The sequence below is a fragment of the Mus musculus genome, chromosome 4, assembly GCF_000001635.26.
Source record: "Mus musculus strain C57BL/6J chromosome 4, GRCm38.p6 C57BL/6J".
NCBI classification, from domain to species: domain Eukaryota; kingdom Metazoa; phylum Chordata; class Mammalia; order Rodentia; family Muridae; genus Mus; species Mus musculus.
Window position 1 is genome coordinate 27,303,224 of NC_000070.6, and position 25,762 is coordinate 27,328,985.

Sequence of the window (25,762 nt, forward strand, 5' to 3'; positions counted from 1 at the left end):
TGGTCTACTTCTCTGTCTCTATACCAGTACCATGCAGGTTTTTTTTTGTTTTGTTTTGTTTTGTTTTTATCACAATTGCTCTGTATTAAAGCTTTAGGTCAGGCATGGTGATTCCACCAGAGGTTATTTTATCCTTGAGAAGAGTTTTTGCTATCCTAGGTCTTTTGTTATTCCAGATGAATTTGGAAATTGCTCCTTCTAATTCGTTGAAGAATTGAGTTGGAATTTTGATGGGGATTGCATTGAATCTGTAGATTGCTCTTGGCAAGATAGCCATTTTTACAATGTTGATCCTGCCAATCCATGAGCATGGGAGATCTTTCCATCTTCTGAGATCTTCTTTAATTTCTTTTTTCAGAGGCTTGAAGTTTTTATCATACAGATCTTTCACTTCCTTAGTTAGAGTCACGCCGAGATATTTTATATTATTAGTGACTATTGAGAAGGGTGTTGTTTCCCTAATTTCTTTCTCAGCCTGTTTATTCTTTGTGTAGAGAAAGGCCATTGACTTGTTTGAGTTAATTTTATATCCAGCTACTTCACCGAAGCTGTTTATCAGGTTTAGGAGTTCTCTGGTGGAATTTTTAGGGTCACTTATATATACTATCATATCATCTGCAAAAAGTGATATTTTGACTTCCTCTTTTCCAATTTGTATCCCCTTGATCTCCTTTTGTTGAAAAATTGCTCTGGCTAATACTTTAAGTACTATGTTGAAAAGGTAGGGAGAAAGTGGGCAGCCTTGTCTAGTCCCTGATTTTAGTGGGATTGTTTCCAGCGTCTCACCATTTACTTTGATGTTTGCTACTGGTTTGCTGTAGATTGCTTTTATCATGTTTAGGTATGGGCCTTGAATTCCTGATCTTTCCAGAACTTTTATCATGAATGGGTATTGGATCATGTCAAATGCTTTTTCTGCATCTAACGAGATGATCATGTGGTTTTTGTCTTTGAGTTTGTTTATATAATGGATTACATTGATGGATTTTCGTATATTAAACCATCCCTGCATCCTTGGAATAAAACCTACTTGGTCAGGATGGATGATTGCTTTAATGTGTTCTTGGATTCGGTTAGCAGGAATTGTATTGAGGATTTTTGCATCGATATTCATAAGAGAAATTGGTCTGAAGTTCTCTATCTTTGTTGGATCTTTCTGTGGTTTAGGTATCAGAGTAATAGTGGCTTCATAAAATGAGTTGGGTAGAGTACCTTCTACTTCTATCTTGTGAAAAAGTTTGTGCAGAACTGGAATTAGATCTTCTTTGAAGGTCTGATAGAACTCTGCACTAAACCCGTCTGGTTCTGGGCTTTTTTTGGCTGGGAGACTATTAATAACTGCTTCTATTTCTTTAGGTGATATGGGACTATTTAGATGGTCAACTTGATCCTGACTCAACTTTGGTACCTGGTATCTGTCCAGAAATTTGTCCATTTCGTCCAGGTTTTCCAGTTTTGTTGAGTATAACTTTTGTAGAAGGATCTGATGGTGTTTTGGATTTCTTCAGGATCAGTTGTTATGTCTCCCTTTTCATTTCTGTTTTTGTTAATTAGGATTTTGTCACTGTGCCCTTTAGTGAGTCTAGCTAAGGGTTTATCTATCATGTTGATTTTCTCAAAGAACCAACTCCTCGTTTGGTTAATTCTTTGAATAGTTCTTCTTGTTTCCACTTGGTTAATTTCACCCCTGAGTTTGATTATTTCCTGCCGTCTACTACTCTTGGGTGAATTTGCTTCCTTTTTTTCTAGAGCTTTTAGATGTGTTGTCAAGCTGCTAGTATGTGCTCTCTCCCGTTTCTTCTTGGAGGCACTCAGCGCTATGAGTTTCCCTCTTAGAAATGCTTTCATTGTGTCCCATAGGTTTGGGTATGTGTGGCTTCATTTTCATTAAACTCTAAAAAGTCTTTAACTTCTTTCTTTATTCCTTCCTTGACCAAGGTATCATTGAGAAGAGTGTTGTTCAGTTTCCACGTGAATGTTGGCTTTCCATTATTTATGTTGTTATTGAAGATCAGTCTTAGGCCATAGTGGTCTGATAGGATACAAGGGACAATTTCAATATTTTTGTATCTGTTGAGGCCTGTTTTGTGACCAATTATATGGTCAATTTTGGAGAAGGTCCCGTGCGGTGCTGAGAAGAAGGTATATCCTTTTGTTTTAGGATAAAATGTTCTGTAGATATCTGTCAGGTCCATTTGTTTCATAACTTCTGTTAGTTTTACTGTGTCCCTGTTTAGTGTCTGTTTCCACGATTTGTCCATTGATGAAAGTGGTGTGTTGAAGTCTCCCACTATTATTGTGTGAGGTACAATGTGTGCTTTGAGCTTTACTAAAGTGTCTTTAATGAATGTGGCTGCCCTTGCATTTGGAGCGTAGATATTCATAATTGAGAGTTCCTCTTGGAGGATTTTACCTTTGATGAGAATGAAGTGCCCCTCCTTGTCTTTTTTGATGACTTTGGGTTTGAAGTCAATCTTATCAGATATTAGGATGGCTACTCCAGCTTTTTTCTTCATACCATTTGCTTGGAAAATTGTTTTCCAGCCTTTCATTCTGAGGTAGTGTCTATCTTTTTCTCTGAGATGTGTTTCCTGTAAGCAGCAAAATGTTGGGTCTTGTTTGTGTAGCCAGTTTGTTAGTCTATGTCTTTTTATTGGGGAGTTGAGACCATTGATGTTAAGAAATATTAAGGAAAAGTAATTGTTGCTTCCTGTTATTTTTGTTGTTAAAGTTGGCATTCTGTTCTTGTGGCTGTCTTCTTTTAGGTTTGTTGAGGGATTACCTTCTTGTTTTTTCTAGGGCGTTGTTCTTGTATTGTTTTTTTTTTTTTTTTTTTTCCTCTGGGTCCTGGGAGACTATTGTATCCCTGGAGTATGGGACTTCCTAATAACTACTTCTACTTCTTCATCCCCCACTGCTACATGTTTCTACATGTTTCTATTCAATTTTCTGACCCTCTCTACTTCTCTCATGTTCCTTCTAATACCTGTTCTTGGCCCCCTTTTTCCCTCTCTATCCTCCCTCCCTCCCTTGTTTCTCCTTCCCTCTAGCTCCTGTAGTTATTGTGTTCCCCATTCTATGTAAGATTGAAGAATCTACATTTTGGTTTTCCTTCTTCTTAAGCTCTATATGGTTTGTGGGTTATATCATGTATATTCTGAGCTTTTGGGATAATATCCATCTACTTCTCAACAAAGACTCTAAGAGCCAAAGATCTTGGACAGATGTCATACAGACACTAAGAGAACAAAAATGCTAGCCTGGACTATTATACCCAAGAAAACTCTCAATTACCATAGATGGAGAAACCAAGATATTCCATGACAAAACCAAATTTAAACAATAGCTTTTCACTAATACAGCTCTACATAGGATAATAGAAGGAGAACTCCAACACAAGGAGGGAAATTACACCCAAGAAAAAGCAAGAAATTAATCTTCTCACAACAAACCCAGAAGAAGAGAACCACACAAACATAACAACAACAAATATAACAGGATGCAACAATCATTGGTCCTTAATATCTCTCAATGTCAATAGACTCAATTTCCCAATAAAAAGACATAAGCTAACAGACTGAATATATAATTAGGACCCAGCGCTTTGCTGTATACAAAAGTCTTTAGAATCAAACTGCTGTGTTTTCTAAGCATTACTTTTTAAATAATCATATATTTTTAAATATTGTTTCATTTCATTTACTTTCTGTAAAATGTACAGAAGAAAATAGGTAACTTATTGCGTTGAGGATGATTAAATAAATCTATCTTCATCACTTCTATTCTCCTTAGTAAACTCAAATTACGAACACATTCATGGTCAATCTATAATTATAGATCAAGGCCCTCAAATAATGTTTTCATTTATAGACACATAATGACTCATAGCTAATAGTTTTAGGAAAGCAATGGACAAACAATATTTGGGACCATTCACAGTAACTATTCAATACAGTATTTAGTAAATGTTACATAATGTTGCAATCATTTGTTACATAATCCTCATGTACAGCTATGCACAAAAAATCTCAAAGATAATGCTGATATAACAAAGCCTATTAACAGCAATACAGAATTGCAAGCCTTTTCAGCTCATCAGAATTTTCAGTGATAGGATAGTTGAGGATGCTTTTCCAACGAGACTTATTCATTTCTATCCAGGTTTTTGAAGGACAGACATAGGTTTTTGAGTCAGGAACTCCTGAGATTCTATAAGCAAAGATTAAAAGCAAAATAGATGGCTCAAATATTGGCAAGCTAATATTTTAAATATAATAGGTTAATGCTGATAAGTCATAGAAGGGTATTTTGAAGTTCTCTCCTTGAGGCTAGGAATATAGGATATAGTACTCACTTCCCCATGCATGGTCAGAGAAGGAGAATGTAGATATATAGTCTGATGCAGTTTTAACTGGAATCACTAAAAGCAATGTCTAGTAACTTTCCTGTACTAAACAGTTTTGTTGCTTTAACAAAAGGTATTGCATACAGTGAGACATATGTATTGGTATACATGTCAAATTCACTTGGAATTTCCATCTGAACTACCAAAAAATATCCAATAAGATTAATTTTTGTAAGTATTGAAAATTTTAGCTGATGTTAGGAAACTTACTCAGAGATATCTTAAATATGATCTGTAGTATTAAGTGTTATAAAAGGTGTGGATTATAAGTTTAAATTTTTCATGCTATCCTATGAAAAACCCAAACATAAAAAAGTGAGATTATTTGAAATATGGTTACTGATTTACTTCCCATATAAAATTGTAAATTACACAATGGCTTAAAATAAATATCAATATAATTATTTTTCTGGTTTATTATTTTACTCTTTTCATATTATAACATTATCATGCTTAAGGAAAGATTGGGTGAAGGAATAAAAAATGGGGTGGGATAACCAACACTGAAAGATTTTTGTAAAGCCACATAAAGACCTACTACTGTAGAAGGCTTTTAAAAATGTGTACTAAATTAAAGGTATTTCAATAAAGTCATCATGTAATAAAATTTTTTACTGCAACTAGCATCATAGCTATGTTTTCAAATTAAAGTCCCCTATACCATGAATAGATTATAATATTTTGAGTTATTACCAAAAGACATTCAACAGATCTTTTCCCCTCAAACTTTGGAGGATATTGATAATGTTGTTAGTTATGCTTGAAAAGCTGGTGGTAATAGCCTGTTACTAAAGAAACCACACATCTGTGTCAGAGACCATGGAGAAATTGAGCAAATAATCACCTAGAATCTTCTTTCCTACTTTCTAGCATGCTTATTGCTTGAAGGTACTGTACATTCTACCAAAGGAGAAAAGTAATTATCAGTCTCACTCAGCTAAGAATTGTGCAAGCCACAATAAGGATCTATGTCCTTATTCCATGCCCTATGGAAAATGCACATAGTAAGAAAATGACACCTAATGTCATATTTCTATAGACAAAAATCAGTGAATCTCTTTCAACCATCATCAGAGAAGCTTTCCTCACAGAAGATGGTCACCAACACAGAGACTCAAAGAGAAAACATATGTTGACAGCAAGAGACTTTGGAGGACTTATATTTATAAATGGGATGTCTTTATTATACCTCTCTCTAGAGACAAAAAGATCTAAAAGGAATAGGAAGCAGAAGATCTCAGAAGATGGAAAGATCTCCCATGCTCATGGAATGGCAGGATCAATATAGTACAAATGGATATCTTGCCAAAAGCAATCTACAGATTCAATGCAATCCCCATCAAAATTCCAACTCAATTCTTCAACGAATTAGAAAGGGCAACCTGCAAATTCATCTGGAATAACAAAAAACCTAGGATAGCAAAAACTCTTCTCAAGGATAAAAGAACCTCTGGTGGAATCACCATGCCTGACCTAAAGCTGTACTACAGAGCAATTGTGATAAAAACTGCATGGTACTGGTATAGGGACAGAAAAGTAGACCAATGGAATAGAATTGAAGACTCGGAAATGAACCCACACACCTATTGTCACTTGATCTTCAACAAGAGAGCTAAAACCATCCAGTGGAAAAGAAGACAGCATTTTCAACAAATGGTGCTGGCACGACTGGCAGTTATCATGTAGAAGAATGCAAATTGATCCATTCCTATCTCCTTGTACTAAGGTCAAATTTAAGTGGATTAAGGAACTCCACATAAAGCCAGAGACACTGAAACTTATAGAGGAGAAAGTAGGGAAAACCCTCGAAGAAGGTACAGGGGAAAAATTCCTGAATAGAACAGCAATGGCTTGTGCTATAAGATCTAGAATTGTCAAATGGGACCTCATAAAATTGCAAAGCTTCTGCAAGGAAAAAGACACTGTCAATAAGACAAAAAGGCCACCAACAGATTGGGAAAGGATCTTTACCTATCCTAAATCAGATAGGGGACTAATATCGAATATATATAAAGAACTCAAGAAGGTGGACTCCAGAAAATCAAATAACCTCATTTAAAAATGGGGCTCAGAACTGAACAAAGAATTCTCACCTGAGGAATACCAAATGTCTGAGAAACACCTGAAAAAATGTTCAACATCCTTAATCATCAGGGAAATGCAAATCAAAACAACCCTGAGATTCCACCTCACACCAGTCAGAATGGCTAAGATCAAAAATTCAGTTGACAGCAGATGCTGGCGAGGATGTGGAGAAAGAGGAACACTCCTCCATTTTTGGTGGGATTGCAAGCTTGTACAACCACTCTGGAAATCAGTCTGGTGGTTCCTCAGAAAATTGGACATAGTACTACCGGAGGATCCCACAATACCTGTCCTAGGCATATATCCAGAAGATGTTCGAACCTGTAAGAAGGACACATGCTCCACTATGTTCACAGTAGCCTCATTTATAATAGCCAGAAGCTGGAAAGAACCCAGATGCCCCTCAACAGAGGAATGGATACAGAAAATGTGGTACATTTACACAGTGGAATACTACTCAGCTCTTAAAAAGAATGAATTTATGAAATTCCTAGGCCAATGGATGGACCTGGAGGGCATCATCATAAGGAAATCCAACCACAAAAGAACTCACACAGTATGTACTCACTGATAAGTGGATATTAGCCCCGAAACTTAGAATACCGAAGATATAAGATACAATTTGCTAAACACATGAAACTCAAGAAGAACGAAGACTAAAGTGTGGACACTTTGCCCCTTCTTAGAATTGGGAACAAAACACCCATGGAAGGAGTTACAGAGACAAAGTTTGGAGCTGAGATGAAAGGATGGACCATCTAGAGATTGCCATATCCGGGGATCATCCCATAATCAGCCTCCAAACGCTGACACCATTGCGTACACTAACAAGAATTTGCTGACATGACCCTGATATAGCTGTCTCTTATGAGGCTTTGCCAGTGCCTGGCAAATACAGAGGGGGATGCTCACAGTCATCTATTGAATTGAACACAAGGCCCCAATGGAGGAGCTGGAGAAAGTACTAAAGGAGCTGAGGGGTCTGCAACCTTATAGGTAGAAGTGTTTTTCAATATTCCTTGAATTTTCTTTATGCTTGCATGTGTGCACATGCTTGTCTGTGTCCACCTTTCTTACATCAATTAATTAATTAATTAATTAATTAATTAAATTGTTAATGATTTATTAATTAATTTCTTTATTTTAATCTCCAGGTTTGATTCTCCTCCTGGTCTACTCTCCTTCTCTTCCTCCCCGAACCGCTCTCTCCACAAGATGTACCCACCACCACGAACAACCCCAACCCCACCCTCACCCCACCAGACCTCTAAACTTCCTGGAGCCTCCAGTCTCTTGAGGGTTAGATGCATCTTCTCCGACTAAACCTAGACCTGGCAGTCCTCTACTGTATATGTGTTGGGAGCCTCATATCAGCTGGCATATGCTGCCTGTTTAGTGGTCCAATGTTTGAGAGATCTCAGGGATCCAGATTAGTTGATACTGCTGTGCCTCCTAATGGGTCACATACTTCCTCCTCTTCTTCCAGCTTTCCCCTAATTCAACCACTGGGGTCAGCAGCTTCTGTCCACTGGTTGGGTACAAATATCTCCATCTGACTCTTTCAGCTGCTTGTTGAGTATTTCCGAGGGCATGATAGGTGCCTTTTTTGTGTGTGCTCCTTAGCCTCAGTAGTAGTGTCAGGTCTTGGGACCTTCCCTTAAGCTGGATCCAACTTTGGACCTGTTGCTGGACCTTCTTTTCCTCAAGTTCCTCTCCATTTCCATCCTGACGTTCTTTCGAACTGGAACAATTATGGATCAGACTTTTGACCATGGGAAGGCAACCCCATTCCTCACTCTTTCTGCTGAAGGGAGGATTTACAAGGTCCCTCTCCCAATGTAGGGCATTTTATCTAAGATCCTTTTCTTTGAATCCTGAGAGTCTCTCACGTCCCAGGTCTTTGATATATTCTGGAGGTTCCTCCAACCTCCTGCCTCCTGAGGTTGCATATTTTCATTCTTTCTGCAGACCCTCGGGGATTTCAGTCCTTTTCTCCCACCCAATACTAGATCATGTTCCCCTCTCTGACCCTATCCTCTTTCTCTCCCATATCCCTTCCTTCCCCCCTTGGGGTTGATTTTTTTCTCCCTCCCAAGTGAGACTGAGGCATCCTCACTTGGACCCTTCAGCTTGTTAACCTGTCTGTATTTTGTGGGCTGTATCTTGGATATTTGGTACTTTTTTTTTAGGCTAATATCCACTTATTAGTGAATACATGCCATGTGTGGCCTTTTGTGTCCAAGTTACTTCACTTAGGATAATATTTTCTAGTTCCATCCATTTGCCTGCAAAACTCAGGATGTCCTCGTTCTTAATAGGTGAGTAGTAAATGAGCCACATTTTCTGTATCCATTCTTCTGTTGTTGGACATATGGGTTGTTTCCAGCTTCTGGCTATCACAAATAGGCTGCCTATGAACATAGTGGAACACATGCCCCTGTGGCATGGTGGGGCATCCTTTGGGTATATTCCCAAGAGTGGGATTTCTGGATCTTCAGGTAGATCTATTTCCAATTTCTGAGGAACCTCCAGATTGATTTCCAGAGTGATAATACAAGCTTACAGTCCTACCAGCAATGGAGGAGTGCTCCTCTTTCTTCACATCCTCACCAACATGTGTTGTCAGCTGAGATTTTCATTCACCATGATCATGTAGGCTTCATCCCAGGGATGCAATGTTGGTTCAATATATGAAAATCCATTAACATAATTCACTATATAAACAAATACAAAGAAAAATATGACATGACCCTTATATGCCCCCCCCCCAAAATTTCGAAAATACAACACCCCTTCATGTTAAAAGTATTGGAGATCAGGAATTCATAATAAAAGCAATATACAGTAAACCAACAGCCAATATCAAATTAAATGGAGAGATACTTGAAACAATCCCACTAAAATTGAGGATAAGACAAGGATGCCCACTTTCCCCATATCTATTCAGTATAGTACTCAAAGTACTAACTAGAACAATAAGAAAACAAAAGGAGATCAAGGGGATACAAATTGTCAAAGGAGAAATAAAAATATCAATATGTTCAGATGTTGTGAAATATACATAAGCTACCCCAAAACTACCAGAGAACTTCTCCAGCTGATAAGCAATGTCAGCAAAGTAATTGGATATAAAATTAACTCAAATAAATCAGTAGCCTTCCTTTATACAAATGATAAACTGTCTGAGAAAGAAATTAGGGAAACAACTACCTTCACAACAGCCACAAATAGTATAAAATTTCTTGGGGCAACTCTAATGAAACAAGTAAGTGATCTGTATGACAACAATTTCAAGTCTCTCAAGAAAGAAACTGAAGATCTCAGAAAATAGATCTCCCAGGATCATAGATTGGCAGATTAACATAGCAAAACTCGCCATCCTACCAAAGTCAGTCTACAGATTCAATGCAATTCTTATCAAAACCCCAATAAAATTCTTCAAAGACCCCAAAAGAGGAATTCTCAAATTCACCTGGAAAGGCAAAAACAAACAAACATACAAAAACCAAAGCAAAACAATCAAAACAAACTGACTAACAAAAAAACAAGAATAGTGAAAACAATACTTAACAATAAAAGAATGGCTGGGGGAATCACCTTTCTTATTTTTTTTTATTTTTTTTAAATTACTATACATTTTACCCTATTCCCCCTCCCTCAACACTTCCCAGATACTCCTTATGCACTCAACTTCATTCTCTTTGTGTGTCTCTGTCTCTATTTCTCTCTCTCCCTCTATCCCTCTCCCTTTCCCTGTCCCTCTGTCCTTCCCCCTGTTTCTCTCTCTCTCTCTCTCTCTCTCTCTCTCTCTCTCTCTCTCTCTCTGTTGTGTGTGTGTGTATGTGTGCTTGTGTGTGTCTGTGTGTGTGTGTTTGTAAAAATATGGAATAAGGAAACTAAAATCAAACAAAACATCAATGAGTCAAAAACTGCTAAAACAAAGCATTGGAGAAAACTAATTTTTCCTTTATTAACAGGTATTAATTACAAATAGCTTTTTGGTTAGGGGTGGGGGAAAAAGAAGAAGCTAAACTTGTAGGCAAGCCAAAGACTACTCAACCTTCCCTAAGTAGAGGGTGAAGAGGTTTGTATGCCCTAGATAAGGTCACCAAAGGGGAAGCTCTGTCTGTAAAGGGAGTCCTCCATTTTGTACCTAGCACAGAGAGGCTATCTGGTCATGGTAGATTTAGATCTTAGTTCGCAGGGTTTTCCTACCATACATGACAGCTTGTTTAAATTTTAACAGCATATGACTTTTGCGCAACTTGATTTACCATAATAAAAAGCAGATTTTTAAAAATTTCTTAGTAAAATTAAAATTTTTTTATAGAATACAACCTAACCCCAATTTCCCTTCTCAACAGTCCTCCCAGCTCTTTTCCCCTCCCCTTTCCACTGGATCCACTCTCTGTCCATTTCTTTTTTCTTTTCTTTTCTTTTCTTTTCTTTTCTTTTCTTTTCTTTTCTTTTCTCTTCTCTTCTCTTTTCTTTCTTTCTTTCTTTCTTTTTTTTTTTTTTCAGAAAAGTGCAGGCTTCCAAAAGACTGCAGGAAAAAAAGAAAAAAAAAAAAACAGGACAAAATAAGATACACAAAGACAATGCTTGTAAGACTCATTTCCTCCTGTTGTGTTGTCTTATCCAGCCTCAATAGATAGGGCTTTTGTTCACTACGTTTTAAAGTAACATGGTTGTCCAGATAATTACTACCAAATGTGTCCATCTTCCATTAGCTAATTGGACACATTATGTTTTTCCTATCTAAACCAACATAAGGAAGCATCCTTGTGATAGCTTACAAACAAAACAAAAGTCAAACCCTGAAGTCCTTACAAATTTAAATGGAGCAGACACCATTATTCAATGTAGTACATTAAACACATGATTATGTGCAACAGTTATACCATGATTTTAATAGCACATTGTTTTAATTAGTTTAACTAAATTCTCTTCATTGAAAAATATAGTAGCAGATTGTCTGGTGACAGCTCATTTTTCCTGATTATACTTTTAATATTCTTCTGTTGATTCCATAGAAAACAATCTCATCTCTGTAGAAAAACATCTTTCCTTCTATAATATCTCATCTCTAGTAAGAAATCTCACCTAAATGTACTGGAATCATTGTTACCTCTGATAGGTGTCTTAGAGCTCCCCAGTTTGTTTTAAATGTGTTTTGAACTTTCCCAATGAAAATAAATAGCTGATAAGTTCAGGAAAACAACAGGCTTCCTGTAAATATGAACAGTCACACATTTTCCATTTCCATCACAACTATAACTGTCTGAGTTTATCGTATGTATATGTGGGCACCTTTATAATAAAATAAGTATGACCACCTTAAAAGCTTCTTCTTAATTATATTCAGTTCCCTTAGATATGAATACATTTCTTCTTTTCATACTAGATCTTTTCTCAAGAAACTGGTTCTATTTTGCCAGGAGGACTGACTTTGAAAATTTAAAATCTGAACAATAAAAAGTATGAAAATTATCATTTTCATTGTTAGTTTTTATTTTGTTAGTAATTATAGATATATATGTCAGCTGTTGTTCCCCTTCATGCTCCCTTCTCCATGAACCCCCATCCCATCACCCCGCCCCTTTGCCTTTAATAGCTTGCTTAGCACCCCACGCACCTATTCCAATCTCATCACTAGAGCATTCCCTTCTGTGGGGTACCAAGCCTCCACAGGACCAAGTGCATCCCTTTCTGCTGAAGCCAGATAAGGCAGTTCTCTGCTACATGCCCAATTTGGATCTAGGCATTCGGCCTAGTGGTTGGTTGTGTGTGCATCTATCTTAGGTGCTGGCAGAGTCTCTCAGAGGACTGCCATACCAGGCTACTGTCTGGAAGCACATATTTTTTTTTTTCCTGTTGTTCTCTAGTATTTTTTTTTTTGTTAATACTTGATCCCTGTCCTACTTAGTACTGTCCTCAAAGTTTAGCTATCTTTTTTTTTATTAGATAGATTCTTCATTTTCATTTCAAATGTTATCCCCTTTCCTATCCTCTCCAAAAGCCACCTATACCCTCTCCTTGCCCTGCGCCACAACCCACCCACTCCTGCTTTCTGGCTCTGGCATTCCCCTGTACTGGGGCATAGAATCTTTGTAAGACCAAGGGCCTCTCCTCACACTGATAGCCAAGTATGCCATCCTCTGCTGCATATGCAACTTGAGACACAAGCTCTGGGGGTACTGATTAGTTCATATTTTTGCTCCTCCTATAGGGTTGCAGATTCCTTTAGCTCTTGGGTACCTTCTCTAGCTTCTTCATTAGGGGCCCCGTGTTCCATCCTATAGATGACTGTGAGCATCCACTTCTGTATTTGCCAGGCACTCTTGTAGCCTCACAAGAGACAGCTATATCAGGGTCCTGTCAGCAACATCTTGCTGGCATATGCAATAGTGTCTGGGTTTAGTGGTTGTTTATGGGATGGATCCCAGGGTAGGGCTGTCTCTGGATGGTCCTTTCTTCAGATTCAGCTCTGAACTTTGTCTCTGTAACTCCTTCCATGGGTATTTTGTTCCACATTCTATGCTGGAACAAAGTATCCACACTTTGGTGTTCCTTCTTCTTGAGTTTCATGTGTTTTGCAAATTGTATCTTGGGTATTTTAAGTTTCTGGGCTAATATCAAGTTATCACTGAGTGCATATCATGTGCATTCTTTTGTGATTGGATTGCCTAACTCAGGATATTATCCTCCAGATCTATCCATTTGCCTAAGAATTTCATAAATTCATTGTTTTTAATAGCTGAGTAGTGCTCTATTGTGTAAATGTACCACATGCTCTGTATCCATTACACTGTTGAGGGACATCTGGGTTCTTTCCAGATTCTGGTTATTTTAAATAAGGCTGCTATGAAAATAGTGGAGCATGTGTCTTTATTATAAGTTGGAACATTTTCTGAGTATATTCTCAGGAGAGGTATTGCTGCATTTTCTGGTAGTACTATGTCCTATTTTCTGAGGAACCTCCAAACTGATTTCCAGAGTAGTTGTACCAGCTTGAAATCCCAACAGCAATGGAGGAGTGTTTCTCTTTCTACACATCCACAACAGTATCTGCTGTCACCTGAATTTTGATCTTAGCCATTCTGACTGGTGTGAGGTAGAATCTCAGGGTTGTTTTGATTTACATTTCCCTGATGACTAAGGATGTTGAACATTTTTTTTTCAGGTGGTTCTCAGCCCTTTGGTATTCCTCAGTTCAGAATTATTTGTTTAGCCCTGTACCCCATTTTTAAATAGGGTCACTTGATTTTCTGGTGCCCATCTTCTTGAGTTATTTGTATATATTGGATATTAGTCCCCTATTGCATTTAGGATTGGTAAAGATCCTTTTCCAATCTGTTGGTGGCCCTTTTGTCTTATTGACAGTGTCTTTTGACTTACAGAAGCTTTGCAATTTTATGAGGTTCCATTTGTCAATTCTTGATCTTACAGCACAAACCACAGCTTTTCTGTTCAGGAATTTTCCCTCTGTGCCCATTTCTTCGAGGCTTTTCCCCACTTTTTCCTCTATATGTTTCAGTGTCTCTGGTTTTATGTTGAGTTCCTTGATCCACTTAGACTTGAGCTTCATATAAGGAGATAAGAATGGATCAATTTGCATTCCTCTGCATGGTAACTGCTAGTTAAGCCTGCATCCATTTGTTGAAAAGGCTTTCTTTTTTCCACAGGATGGTTTTAACTCCCTTGTCAAGGATCAAGTGAACATGTGTGTGTGGGTTCATTTCTAGGTCTTCAATTCTATTCTATTGATCTACCTGTCTGTTGCTGTACCAGTACCATGCAGTGTTTATCACAATTGCTCTGTAGTACAGCTTGAGGTCAGACATGGTGATTCTACCTAAGGTTCTTCTAATGTTGAAATTAGTTTTTTCTATCCTAGATTTTTGTTATTCCAGATGAATTTGCAAATTATCCTTTCTAACTCTGTGAAGAATTGAGTTGGGATTTTGATGGGGATTGCATTGAATCTGTAGATTGCTTTTGGCAGGATAGCCATTTTGACTATATAAATCCTGCCAATCCATGAGCATGGGAGATCTTTCCATCTTCTGAGGTCTTCTTTGATTTCTTTTTTTCAGAGAAGAAGTTCTTATCACCATGTGATTTTTATCACTATTGCTCTATAGTACAGCTTGAGATCAGAGTCGGTGATTCTCCCGAAGTCCTTTTATTTTTGAGAATTTTTTTATTTCAAATGAAGTTATGAGTTGCTCTTTCTCTAACTGTGAAGAACTGAGTTGGAATTTTGATGGGTGTTACATAGCATCTGTAGATTGTTTTAGGTAAGATGGCCATTTTTACTATGTTAATCTTGCCCATCCATGAGCATGGAAGGTCTTTCTATCTTCTGAGATCTCTGATTTCTTTTTCAGGGACTTGAGTTAACAAAGATATTTTTTTATTATTTGTGACTATTGTGAAGGGCATTGTTTTTCTAATATCTTTCTCAGACCTGTGTGTGTGTGTGTGTGTGTGTGTGTGTGTGTGTGTCTGTGTGTGTAGAGGAAGGTTACTTATTCATTTGAATTAATTTTATATCTAGCCACTTTGCTGAAGTTGTTTATCAGCTATATGAGTTCTCTGGTAGAATTGTGGTAACATTTATGTGTATTATATCCTCACAAATAGTGACACCTTGACTTCTTTTTTTTTTTCCAATTTGCATCTCTTTGACCTCCTTTTGTTGCTTAATTGATATAACTAGAATTTACAAAACTATATTGAACAAATAGGAAGAAAGTGGGCAGACTTGTCCCTGATTTTAGTGGGATTGATTCAAGTTTCTCTATATTGAATTTAATATTGTTTGTTGGTTTGCTGAATATTGCTTTTATTGTGTTTAGGTGTGTGCTTTGAATTATTGATCTCTACAATACTTTTAACATGAAATGGCGTTGCATTTCATCAAAAACTTTTTCCGCATCTAATAAGATGATCATGTGGATTTTTCTTTGTGTTTGTTTATGTAGTGGATTATGTTGATGGATTTCCATATGTTGAACTATCCTGGAATCCCTGGGATGAAGCCAATTTGAGAATGCTGAATTATCACTTTGAGGTTTTCTTGGATTCAGTTTTTGTAAATTTTATTGAGTGATTTTTCATCAATATTTATAGGAATGATTGGTCTGAAGTTCACTTTTTCATTGAGTCTTTTATGTGGTTTAGGTATCAGTGTAACTATGACTTCATAGAATGAATTAGGCAGTTCTCCTTTTGTTCATATTTTGTGAAATAGTTTAGACTATTGGTATTGCATCTTCTCTGATGTTCTGATAGAATTCTGCACTAGAAACATCTGCCATGGGACCTTTTTGGTTGGGAGAGCTTTAATGGCTGGGTCTATTTCCTTGAAATTATGGGAATGTTTAGATGGTTTCCTTGATGCTGACCTAAATTTGGTATCTTGTATCATTCTAGAAAATCATCCATTTCATCTAAATCTCCCAGTTTTGTGGACTATAGGCTTTTGTTTTAGGATCTAATGTTTTGTTAATTTCCTCAGTTTCTGTTGTTATGTGTCTCTTTCCATTTTTGATTTTTTTTAAAAATATGGATACTACCTCTGTGCTCTTTAGATAGTTTGATTAAGGGTTTATCTCTTTTGTTGATTTTCCTCAAATAACCAGCTTTTGGGTTTGTTGGTTCTCTGTATTTTTGTCTTTGTTTTGAATTGCTTTATTTCTTCAATGAGTTTGATTATTTCCTGCAGTATACTCCTCTTGGTGTTTACTTCTTTTTTATCTAGAGCTTTCAGTCATGCTGTTAAGTTGCTAGTGTAGGAATTCTACAATTTCTTTAGGAAGGCACTTAATGCTATGAATTTTCCTCTTAGCACTGCTTTTACTATATTCTTTAAATTTGTGTATACTGTATCTTCATTTTCATTGCGTTCTAGAAAGTCTTTAATTTCTTTTTTTATTTCTTCCCTGACAAAATTACATTGTGTAGAGTGTTGTCCAATTTCCATGAGTATATGGACTTTCTTTTGTTTTTGTTGTTATTGAAGACAAGTCTTATTCCCTGGTGATCTGATAGGATGCAAGTGATTATTTCACCTTCTTGTAGCTGTTAAGGCTTGTTTTATGTCTAATTATATGGCCAATTTTGAGAAGGTATCACAAGGTGCCGAGAAGAAGATATATTCCTTGTTTCAGAGTGAAATGTTCTGTAGATATTAGTTAAATCCCTTTGGTTCACAGCTTCTGTTGATTTCAGTGTGGAGTTGTTTAGTTTCTCTTTCCATGATCTTTCCATTGGTTTAGGGGGTTGTTGAAGTCTCCTACTATTATTGTATGAGAGTCAATGTGTACTTTGAGATTTAATAAACTTTCTTTTACAAATATCAGCTTGACTGAGATTCTTCTTTGAACCTCAACTCTACTAATATGCAAATGACTCCCAGTTTTTTGTTTCCTCTGTCATACATGGACCTCGGGAATCTGGTAAATTTCATGGACTTTAATTTTTATTATTTAATTACTTTATTTATTTACATTCCCAATGTTTCCTCCTCCTGGTCCCACCTCAGAATTCTTCACCTCACCCTCTTCACTTCTGAGAAGTGCCCCTGACTCCTCCAACCCCTTCTCCTCTGCAACCCCTTTCCCTCGGCCATCAATTCTCTAAAGGATTAATTAGGCCCATCCACCACTGAGGCCAGAGAAGGCAGTCTTCTAATATATATGTGCCAGGAGTCTCTAATCAGCCTATGTTTGATCTTTGCTAGGTGGTTTTCGTCTCTGGGAGCTCCCACTAGTCTGGGTTACTTAACACCTTTGGTCTTTCTACATTCCCTTTTGCTCCTGCAGTCATTTCCCTAACTCTTCCATATGTGTTCCAACCTCAGTCCACAGGTTTGCTCTCAGTATCTGTATTTGTCTCACTCAGCTGCAGGTAGAGCCTCTCAGGGGACAGCCATGCTAGACTCCTGTCTACAAGCACAACATAGCATTAGTAATGAATAGTGTTTTAAATAACTGTTTAGAACCAACAATTGAGGGCATGGCCAAATCATATGAAAGTATATATAATGTCAAATGATTTTCCAACTGTGTTTAACTTTTAAAAGTTTATTTATTTTTGTCTTACATGTCTGAATACTATATGTATATTCTGTCTGGTTGCAGCAGATGTCAGAAGAAAATGTGTTTTCTCCAACTGGAGTTTGAGGTGGAAGTTGAGTTGGGGTCCTTTCAAGAGAAAGTGCTCTTACTTACTAAGTCATCTCTTCCAAGCTTTCAAGTGAATTTTGATGCATGAGAGTAAACTGTATTCTTTCAATTTCTAGATAATTATATCATATAGGACAACCATCTTCACCTTGTCCCCCTTCTCTACCTATTTCTCCCTTTCTCTCAAGTGTGTTTGCTTGCACTCTGTTGCTTTGGCTATTATTGAAAATATATTCTAAACTGGCCATCTATATTAGGTCCCTACCATAAGAGCTCAGTTAACCTTGTATAAGAGAGATAGGAAAGACTGTAGGAGTCAGAGTCGAGAGAGAACACCAGAAGAACATGGTCAACTGAATAAACTACATTTCTATCTTAAAGAGAAATAAGGCTTTTTATAATCTTAGAAAAAACTTTTCTGTTTTTGTTTATTGATAAACCCATAACATTCCCCTCACTCTTCCATATAGGTCCCAGCCAAAATTTAGAAATTTATTACTAAATTTCTGTTCTTGGGCTTTATGTTGTTGTTGTTGATTTCAGCTAAGATTTCGTTACCATCCTTTTCACAGAAGTTTGCATGCTCAGAATTTTGTTAATCAAAGATCAAATTGACCTAATACAATCTCATTTTTAAATTCTGAGATTCACTAGTATTTAAAAACAATGATAATGATCATCTCTCTAGATATTTTCTGATACCTATCTTGCTAGCAGAACAAAATCCCTCATTTTGTTCTCTCTCTTTAAGTTATTGCAGAATATTCAACCTTTGCTAGAACTCAGTCTCTGGAGTTCTCTTACTTTTATATACTCATGTACTTAAAGATCTCTACAGACTCTGGGATTTTACATATCAATACTTTACCTATAATTTTATATTTAATATCTTCAACATTTACCCTATATAGATATCCTGTACCCTAACTCCTTGATGCCTAAAACCCATTTAAAATATAATAAAATTGGAATTGCATCTCAGAGGTAGAAGATTTGCTAAAGAGAATCTTGGTTTGATCTCTAGTGTTACAACAATAGATACCTAGAATAGCTCTAAATAAATAATATTTAATGTGTTCAAGAATACATTAATATATGGCCCCAACTTTTACATATTATTATTTGATGGTTACATTGCTTAGGTCTAATAATTGAAGATGTCATTATTTAACCTTTTTTTCATACCTGTAAATCCATCATTCTTTTGGTGCAAAGGGAATTTTGAATCTAGTACTGATTACTGCTACATGAACATTTAAATACAAAACTATTATGTCTCACAAACTTTTGCAAGCCTCTGTAAGTACCCCTGGTCTCATCTTTAACTCTTTGATCACCCATGTACTCTGAGAACTACTTCACATACAGGCGGTGAGACTGTCACCATTCTAGGTCATAAGCAATAGGTCCTTTCAATTTTTTCAAACTAAAAACTGAAATGGACCATCTTTATGTTGCATATTTTATGGCATGAAAATATTACTTCTTATGAAATTCTTCTGTTGCCAAATCACCTTTTTTTTTTTTTCTGATCAGACGTCTTGAATATCTAAGCTTGAAACAGTTTCTTTCAGATAATTATATGAAGCAGGCATTTGTTTATTTCATTTACCTAAATAACAGTTATTTCTGATGCATCTTGAAGAATAGATAACAATAACTTCTAAATATTTAACTTTCATCAGCTTACTTTTCTAAAAAGAATACTTTAAAAGAGCTGAGAATTTGCCTATTCTTATTAAAGTTTAATAGAGCAGGTTTTCTATTGTTTCCATTAGATGAGCAAAAACAGAATAGTTAGCTCTTAGACTTCTCAAATATGGCAATGTAAATATAAACTTAGAACACGATTTCTGTTATAGAATAACAAAATATTAATTTTCAGATTCCTAGAATTTCATTGAATAGAATAGAAATTTTTCATCATGTTGTGCTATCAAGTAAACAAGGCAGAATGCAGAGCAATTTAATTTTATTCCCTCAAATCATGGGAATATAGATTTTTAGGAAGGGATCTGCAGAATGGCATATTATTTCCTGCTAGCAGAATAGTTTGTGCACTTTCTCAGTGTTAGCAGATTTAATGAAAACTGGCAAATGCCTTAGTTACAGGAGTAACATATTTCTTAATTCAATGGTTAATATTACTATTATAATATTTGATAAAAATACAGTGGTATTATGCTATGAATATACTGATTTAAAAAATCAGGGCCTACAGAGAAGTGCATTAGGGAGGAGAGAACGGAGGGTTATATTAGCCTCATTTAACAGTATTCCATCGAGCATGTTCACATCCCCTCCTGGCATCATTATAAAGCTGTTTCCTGCTGAGTGTTTCACTACACATCATTCTTGTATCTAGGGGGAAAGACAGTTAATGGTTTTACATACCCCTTGCTGTGTTCAGGATCATATGTCATCTCAATCAAGTGTTACAGATAATTGCTAATTCTAATAAAGATTCAACATTGGCAATTTTAAAAGAATTGATGTATTTCCAATATTTTCAAAATTCCTATCTTTGAAACAAACTTTTCCTGCTAATTAAATAGTGGACTTGGCCTTAGTGTCACATCCTTTAAAGATATTGGAAACTGATCCAGTTGCCAATGTCTACTTCTTTTCTCTTTCCACTTAAGCTCTAGATACTTAATAAAGCCTGAACTTTTGCTATTCAGTCTTCTCGTCTTCGAAACAGAAGTACATCCTTAATATGACACTGACACCTGAATAGAAATAAAAAGTTACAAGAAAATGCAAATGTGAGTTTCTGAATATGTTTGTCTACATATAGAAGAATTAAATGACAGCCATCTGCCTCACCTAGGGACCCATCCCATATACAGTTACCAAATCCATATACTATTGTGGATGCCAACAAGTGCTTGCTCAGCCTTATGTAGGTGTCTCCTGAGAGGCTCTGCCAGTAACTGACAAATTCAGAGGTGGATGCTCTCAGCGAACCATTGTACTGTGCACGGAGTCCCCAATGGGGGATCTAGAGAAAAGAACCTAGGGTCTGAGGGGGTTTTCAGCCTCAAAGGAGGAACAACAATATTAACCAACCATTACACCTAGAGATTCCAGGGACTAAACCACCCACTAAAGAGTACACATGGTGGGAACCAAGGCTCCAGCCACACATGTAGGAAAGGATAGCTTTGTTGGATATCAATGGGAGAAGAGGCCCTTGGTTTGTGAAGGCTCTATGCCCCAGTGTAGGGGAACACCAGGACAAGGAAGCAGGAGAGGGTGGGTTGGTGAGCAAGGGAAGCAGGACAGAATAGGGGGTTCCACAGGGGAAACAAGGAAAAAGGATAACATTGAAAATGTAAACAAAATATCTAATAAAAAAATGACAACCATCTAATATCAAGCTTTGTTTATTCATTTCTAATGCTGTGTACCCTAAGAACCATGTGGGAATGCAATTATTTCTACATTAGGTTGCTTTTAAAGAAAAAGTGATGTGCATATTAAAATCTTATTGGGCTTCTTAATGCTTCATTATACACCCTTATTTTTGTTTAACACATCCTTTACAAATTCCTTTTTCTATACAAATGTGTACCCATGCACACCTAAAACTTCCCAAGCAGCAACTGTCCATTATATGTTTCAGCCTTTCTACACTTTATATTCATGTTTGCTTTAATTTCACTTTTCTTCTCTTCTTCCCTTTTTCATATTCCTAGACTTTTTTTTAATATACTCTATTTTAAACAAAATGAAGTCCTAAATTTTGGCACATATATGAAGGAGAACTTTGCCTTTCGGTGACATACATATATATGTGTGTATATTGCATTTGTTTGTATGTATGTATGTATAGGTATACAACATCTATTGTCTTTAGTTGATTGATAGCTAGCTTTATTTAAGTTATTAGCTGTTATCAATGAAGCAGTAATGAACATAGATAGACAATTATCTCTTTAAAGTAGAAAATTTACTGGGAAAATGGTGAGAATTATAGCTGGGTGATAATATTATATTACATTTATATTATATTTAGGTTTATGGATTTGTTTAGTTTTTTTTTTAAATAAAACTTTCCTAAACTGATTTCCAGAGTGGCTTCATTAGTTTTCACTATGAACCATATCATAGAAGTGTTTGTCTTTTTTATATTCATAGCAATATTTGACATTTGTGATGGTCACTTTTTTTCACACAGATGTGATATGAAATGGAAAAATGGTTTTAATTTGTACTTTTCATAACCTCTCATGTAGTTAAACAAATGTTATACTGTTCACTAGATATTTATATTTCTTCTTTTGATAATTTTTTTCTTTTTTGGTTATTGTTTTTGTATTTATATTTAGTTTTAGTTCTCTGTGTGTGTGAGTGTGTGTGTGTGTGTGTGTGTGTGTGTGTGTGTGTGTGTGTGTGTGCATGTGCATGAGAGAAAGAGAAAGAGAGAGAGAGAGAGAGAGAGAGAGAGAGAGAGAGAGAGAGAGAGAGAGAGAGAGAGAATGTCTAAAAGGTTCTCACTGTATAGCTGTGTAGCTCTGGCTGGCCTAGAAATTGCTGCATATACCATGTTGACACCAAATGCATCGAAATTGCCTGTCTTTGACTCCCAAATTCTAAGATACCAATCAAGTGCCATCATGTGGGTCTATGTTTAGTTACTTGACTCTTAATGCAGAGATCCATTCAAAGTGCTTAAAGTAACTAAAGAGGAGTGGTTAGCCATAGATGAGAAATCTGAATACATACATACATACATACATACATACATACATACATACATACACAGATACATACACACACACACACACACACACACACACACACACACACACACATACACACATGTATGATCAGGAAACATCATGGCAGAAAAAAACCAGAAAAACTTGCAAGAGTCAAAGGACTTGGAGGAGTGACATAAGATGCTGCCCCGCAGTGATGACATAGCTGCTGTACACATGAATTCCCATCAGTTGTGGCTACCTTCATGAAACTTTCACTAGATCAGTTAAAAAATGAAGCAAGGAAGGATTCTTGAGGTTCTACTACTAGCAGAGACATTATTTTAAACTGATGTGTTTTGTGGGAGGAAGAGTCATATTTTTTTCCTATACACTGATGGATAGCCATTCCACAGTAAGTAAAACCACAGTAAGCAGACAAAGGCAGCAATTTGCACCCAGTGGGTTAAAAAAACTAAGACATGATGTTGAAAAGATTATATTATAGGAGGTATCTGAAAGACATTGGAAGGAAGATTGAGCAGAGGGTGGGTTAAATATATATTGCATACATGGATAAAATATTCCATTGGTCAAATATTAGTTAGTGTTCTTATATTTCATACAAAGGAAAATATTTTGAACGTGTAATGAAAATATTTTTGATCATGTAAATTTCAGAAATATAAATAATCAATTACCTAACAATACAAATCAAAATCACACCATGTAGACTGGGAAGATAACTTAATGGGTAAATGTACTTGCTCCCCAACCTGAAAACCAGAATACATTTCCTGGAACATACATAGATAAAGAAACTAACTTCTTCCCTCAAGTTGTCCTCAGACATCCACTTGCACACAATGATGAATTTGTGTACACATGTATAAATAAAGACACACTTGCACAACCGATCAACCAATCAACCAATCAATGTAAATACCACTAATTTGATGTTTGCATATAACAGTTAAGTGAATATATATAGCTTTGTCTTTTTTCAATCCACATTTTCAGGAATATTTAATTAATCAATATAAACAAGTAACAAAATCTACAACACTTGTAGTTTCTCCTTGAAAGGATGAAATTTAGAAAATATGAGAAGTGCCATAATTTATTTTAAAATTTTTATTAAATATTATATTGCAATTCTCTGTAAAAAATCTTTTACTTATTTTGGATTATTGTGAGATTATAGAAACATGTAAGATGCTAGTAGTTCTCTTTAATATTTTTATTTATAGTCCATATGCTCACAGAATTGCTTCAACTCTTTTTTATTTTGAGTTGAATTAGTCTTCCTATGATTTGCATTGTGGTAAAAGATAAGATTTAGGATATATGTGCACTGATCCTATTTATTTCAGTGTTTCCAGTTTTTGCAAGACATCTGATCAAGGAAAGATTAGATGCTGTATTTTATGGATGCTTAAATGCAAAAAAGTATAGCAATTATATACAGTCTATACATATCTTCCCACATCTAGGTATTTGGAATAATAAATTCAAAGTAGTTGTTATGTAAATGGTATCTGTCAGATATTGATTAAAAAATTTGCACTGGGGAAGGCAATGAATGTTCAATAGAGATTAAATTTGTTTTCTTCTTGTTTTCTAACTTTGGTTGGTTGCATCTGTGGTTATTAAACTGCCAATATGAAAGACTGATTCTATTCATCTTAATAATTAAAAACAATGGTCAGTGTAGACCATACTGAGTTTGGCTATAAATTTATTATGTATTTTAGCTAGTTTTTTAATGATTCTGAAATAAAACAAATCAAACACAAAGTAGATATTTGAGATGAGCTTGACATAAAATGTAGAAATTTCAGATTTCTTTGTAATTTTCTTTATCCTCCTTCATCGTTTTTGCTTACAAGTTAAATAGTACATTCTACTTTGAAAGCTAAATTCATGTTTCCTCATTTGTGCTCCTTTTTTTCACTAATCAGTTAGTAAAACAAATTTACAAGTAGTATAATCTAATCCTAATAAAAGAAAATGAATCATAAGCAAACCAACATGCCTATCTTTCACTAAGAAAGACCTAGAAATTTTGCATGTGATTTTATAAATAAAATCAATAGCAAGTAACACAGTATATCACCATCTGAACCCAGATATCCCATTACAGCAAGCCTTGCATGTTTCAATGTAGCAGAATCACAAGAAAAAAAAACTTCAATCCAATGTTATGAAAATGATTGATTCATCCTTTAAAGAAAAAAAAACAACAACAACAACATAGAGTTGAAAGAAATTACTAAGCTGACTAAGTCCAGAACAAATAGAAAAAAAATAAAAAATAATTAAAAAAAAAAAACCTAAACAGGGAAAGTTCTGGAAACAATATACCTAGTGTAGGATACATGAGCTACAGATACAAGTACCAACAACAGAATGCAAAAGATGGAAAAGAAATTTTCAGGTATTGAAATTATGATAGAAGAAATAGTTATATCCATCAAATAAAATAAAATAAAAATATTCTAGACATAAACATCCAGGAAATCTGGGACATTTTGAAAAATCAAACCTAATAAGAATAAGAATGGATAAGGGAGACAAAGGCAAGCTACAATGACTCGGGAAATATTTTCAACAACATTATGAAAGAAAAAGTCCCTAACCTAAGGAGGACAAGCCTATAAAGATAAAAGAAATTTAAGGAATACAAAATGAAATGGACCAGAAATATAATTTGCCTCATCACATAATAATCAAAACACTAAACAAGTCAGAAGAAATAATATCAAAAGTTTTAAGAGAGAAAAAAAAAAAAAAACAAGTAATACATAAAGGCTGATCAATTTGAAATACACCCAACTTCTCAATATTAACCTTAAAAGCCAGAAGGGCAGAGATGCACATCCTGCAGATTCTAAGAGATCACATGTTTCAGTCCAAAATACTCTAGAAAGGAAGATATTTAATCTTCACAGATGAAGAAAAGAAGATATTCCATAATAAAGTCAATTTTAAACCATATATACAAAGCCAGTCCTACAAAAGATATTAAAAGAATAATTCCATTCCCAAAAGGTTATCTACACTCATGGCAGCATAATAAATAAATAATCTAACATCAGCAAAGTCAAAAGAAAGAAAGCACACACCCACATACTACTACCATCTCCTCCTCCGGAAACAACAACAATAGTAGCAAAATAATAATAACCAAAATTGGTATTGACTATTTCTCAATATCAGTGGATTAAATTTCACCAACGAAAAGACACAGAATAACAGGGCTAATTAGAATGGATGCAAAAACAGGATCTCCTTTTCTCTTGCATAAAGAAACACATCTCATGATCAAAGACTGAAATGGTAATGTCAGGGCAGGTCCACACCTCTGAGTTTACAGA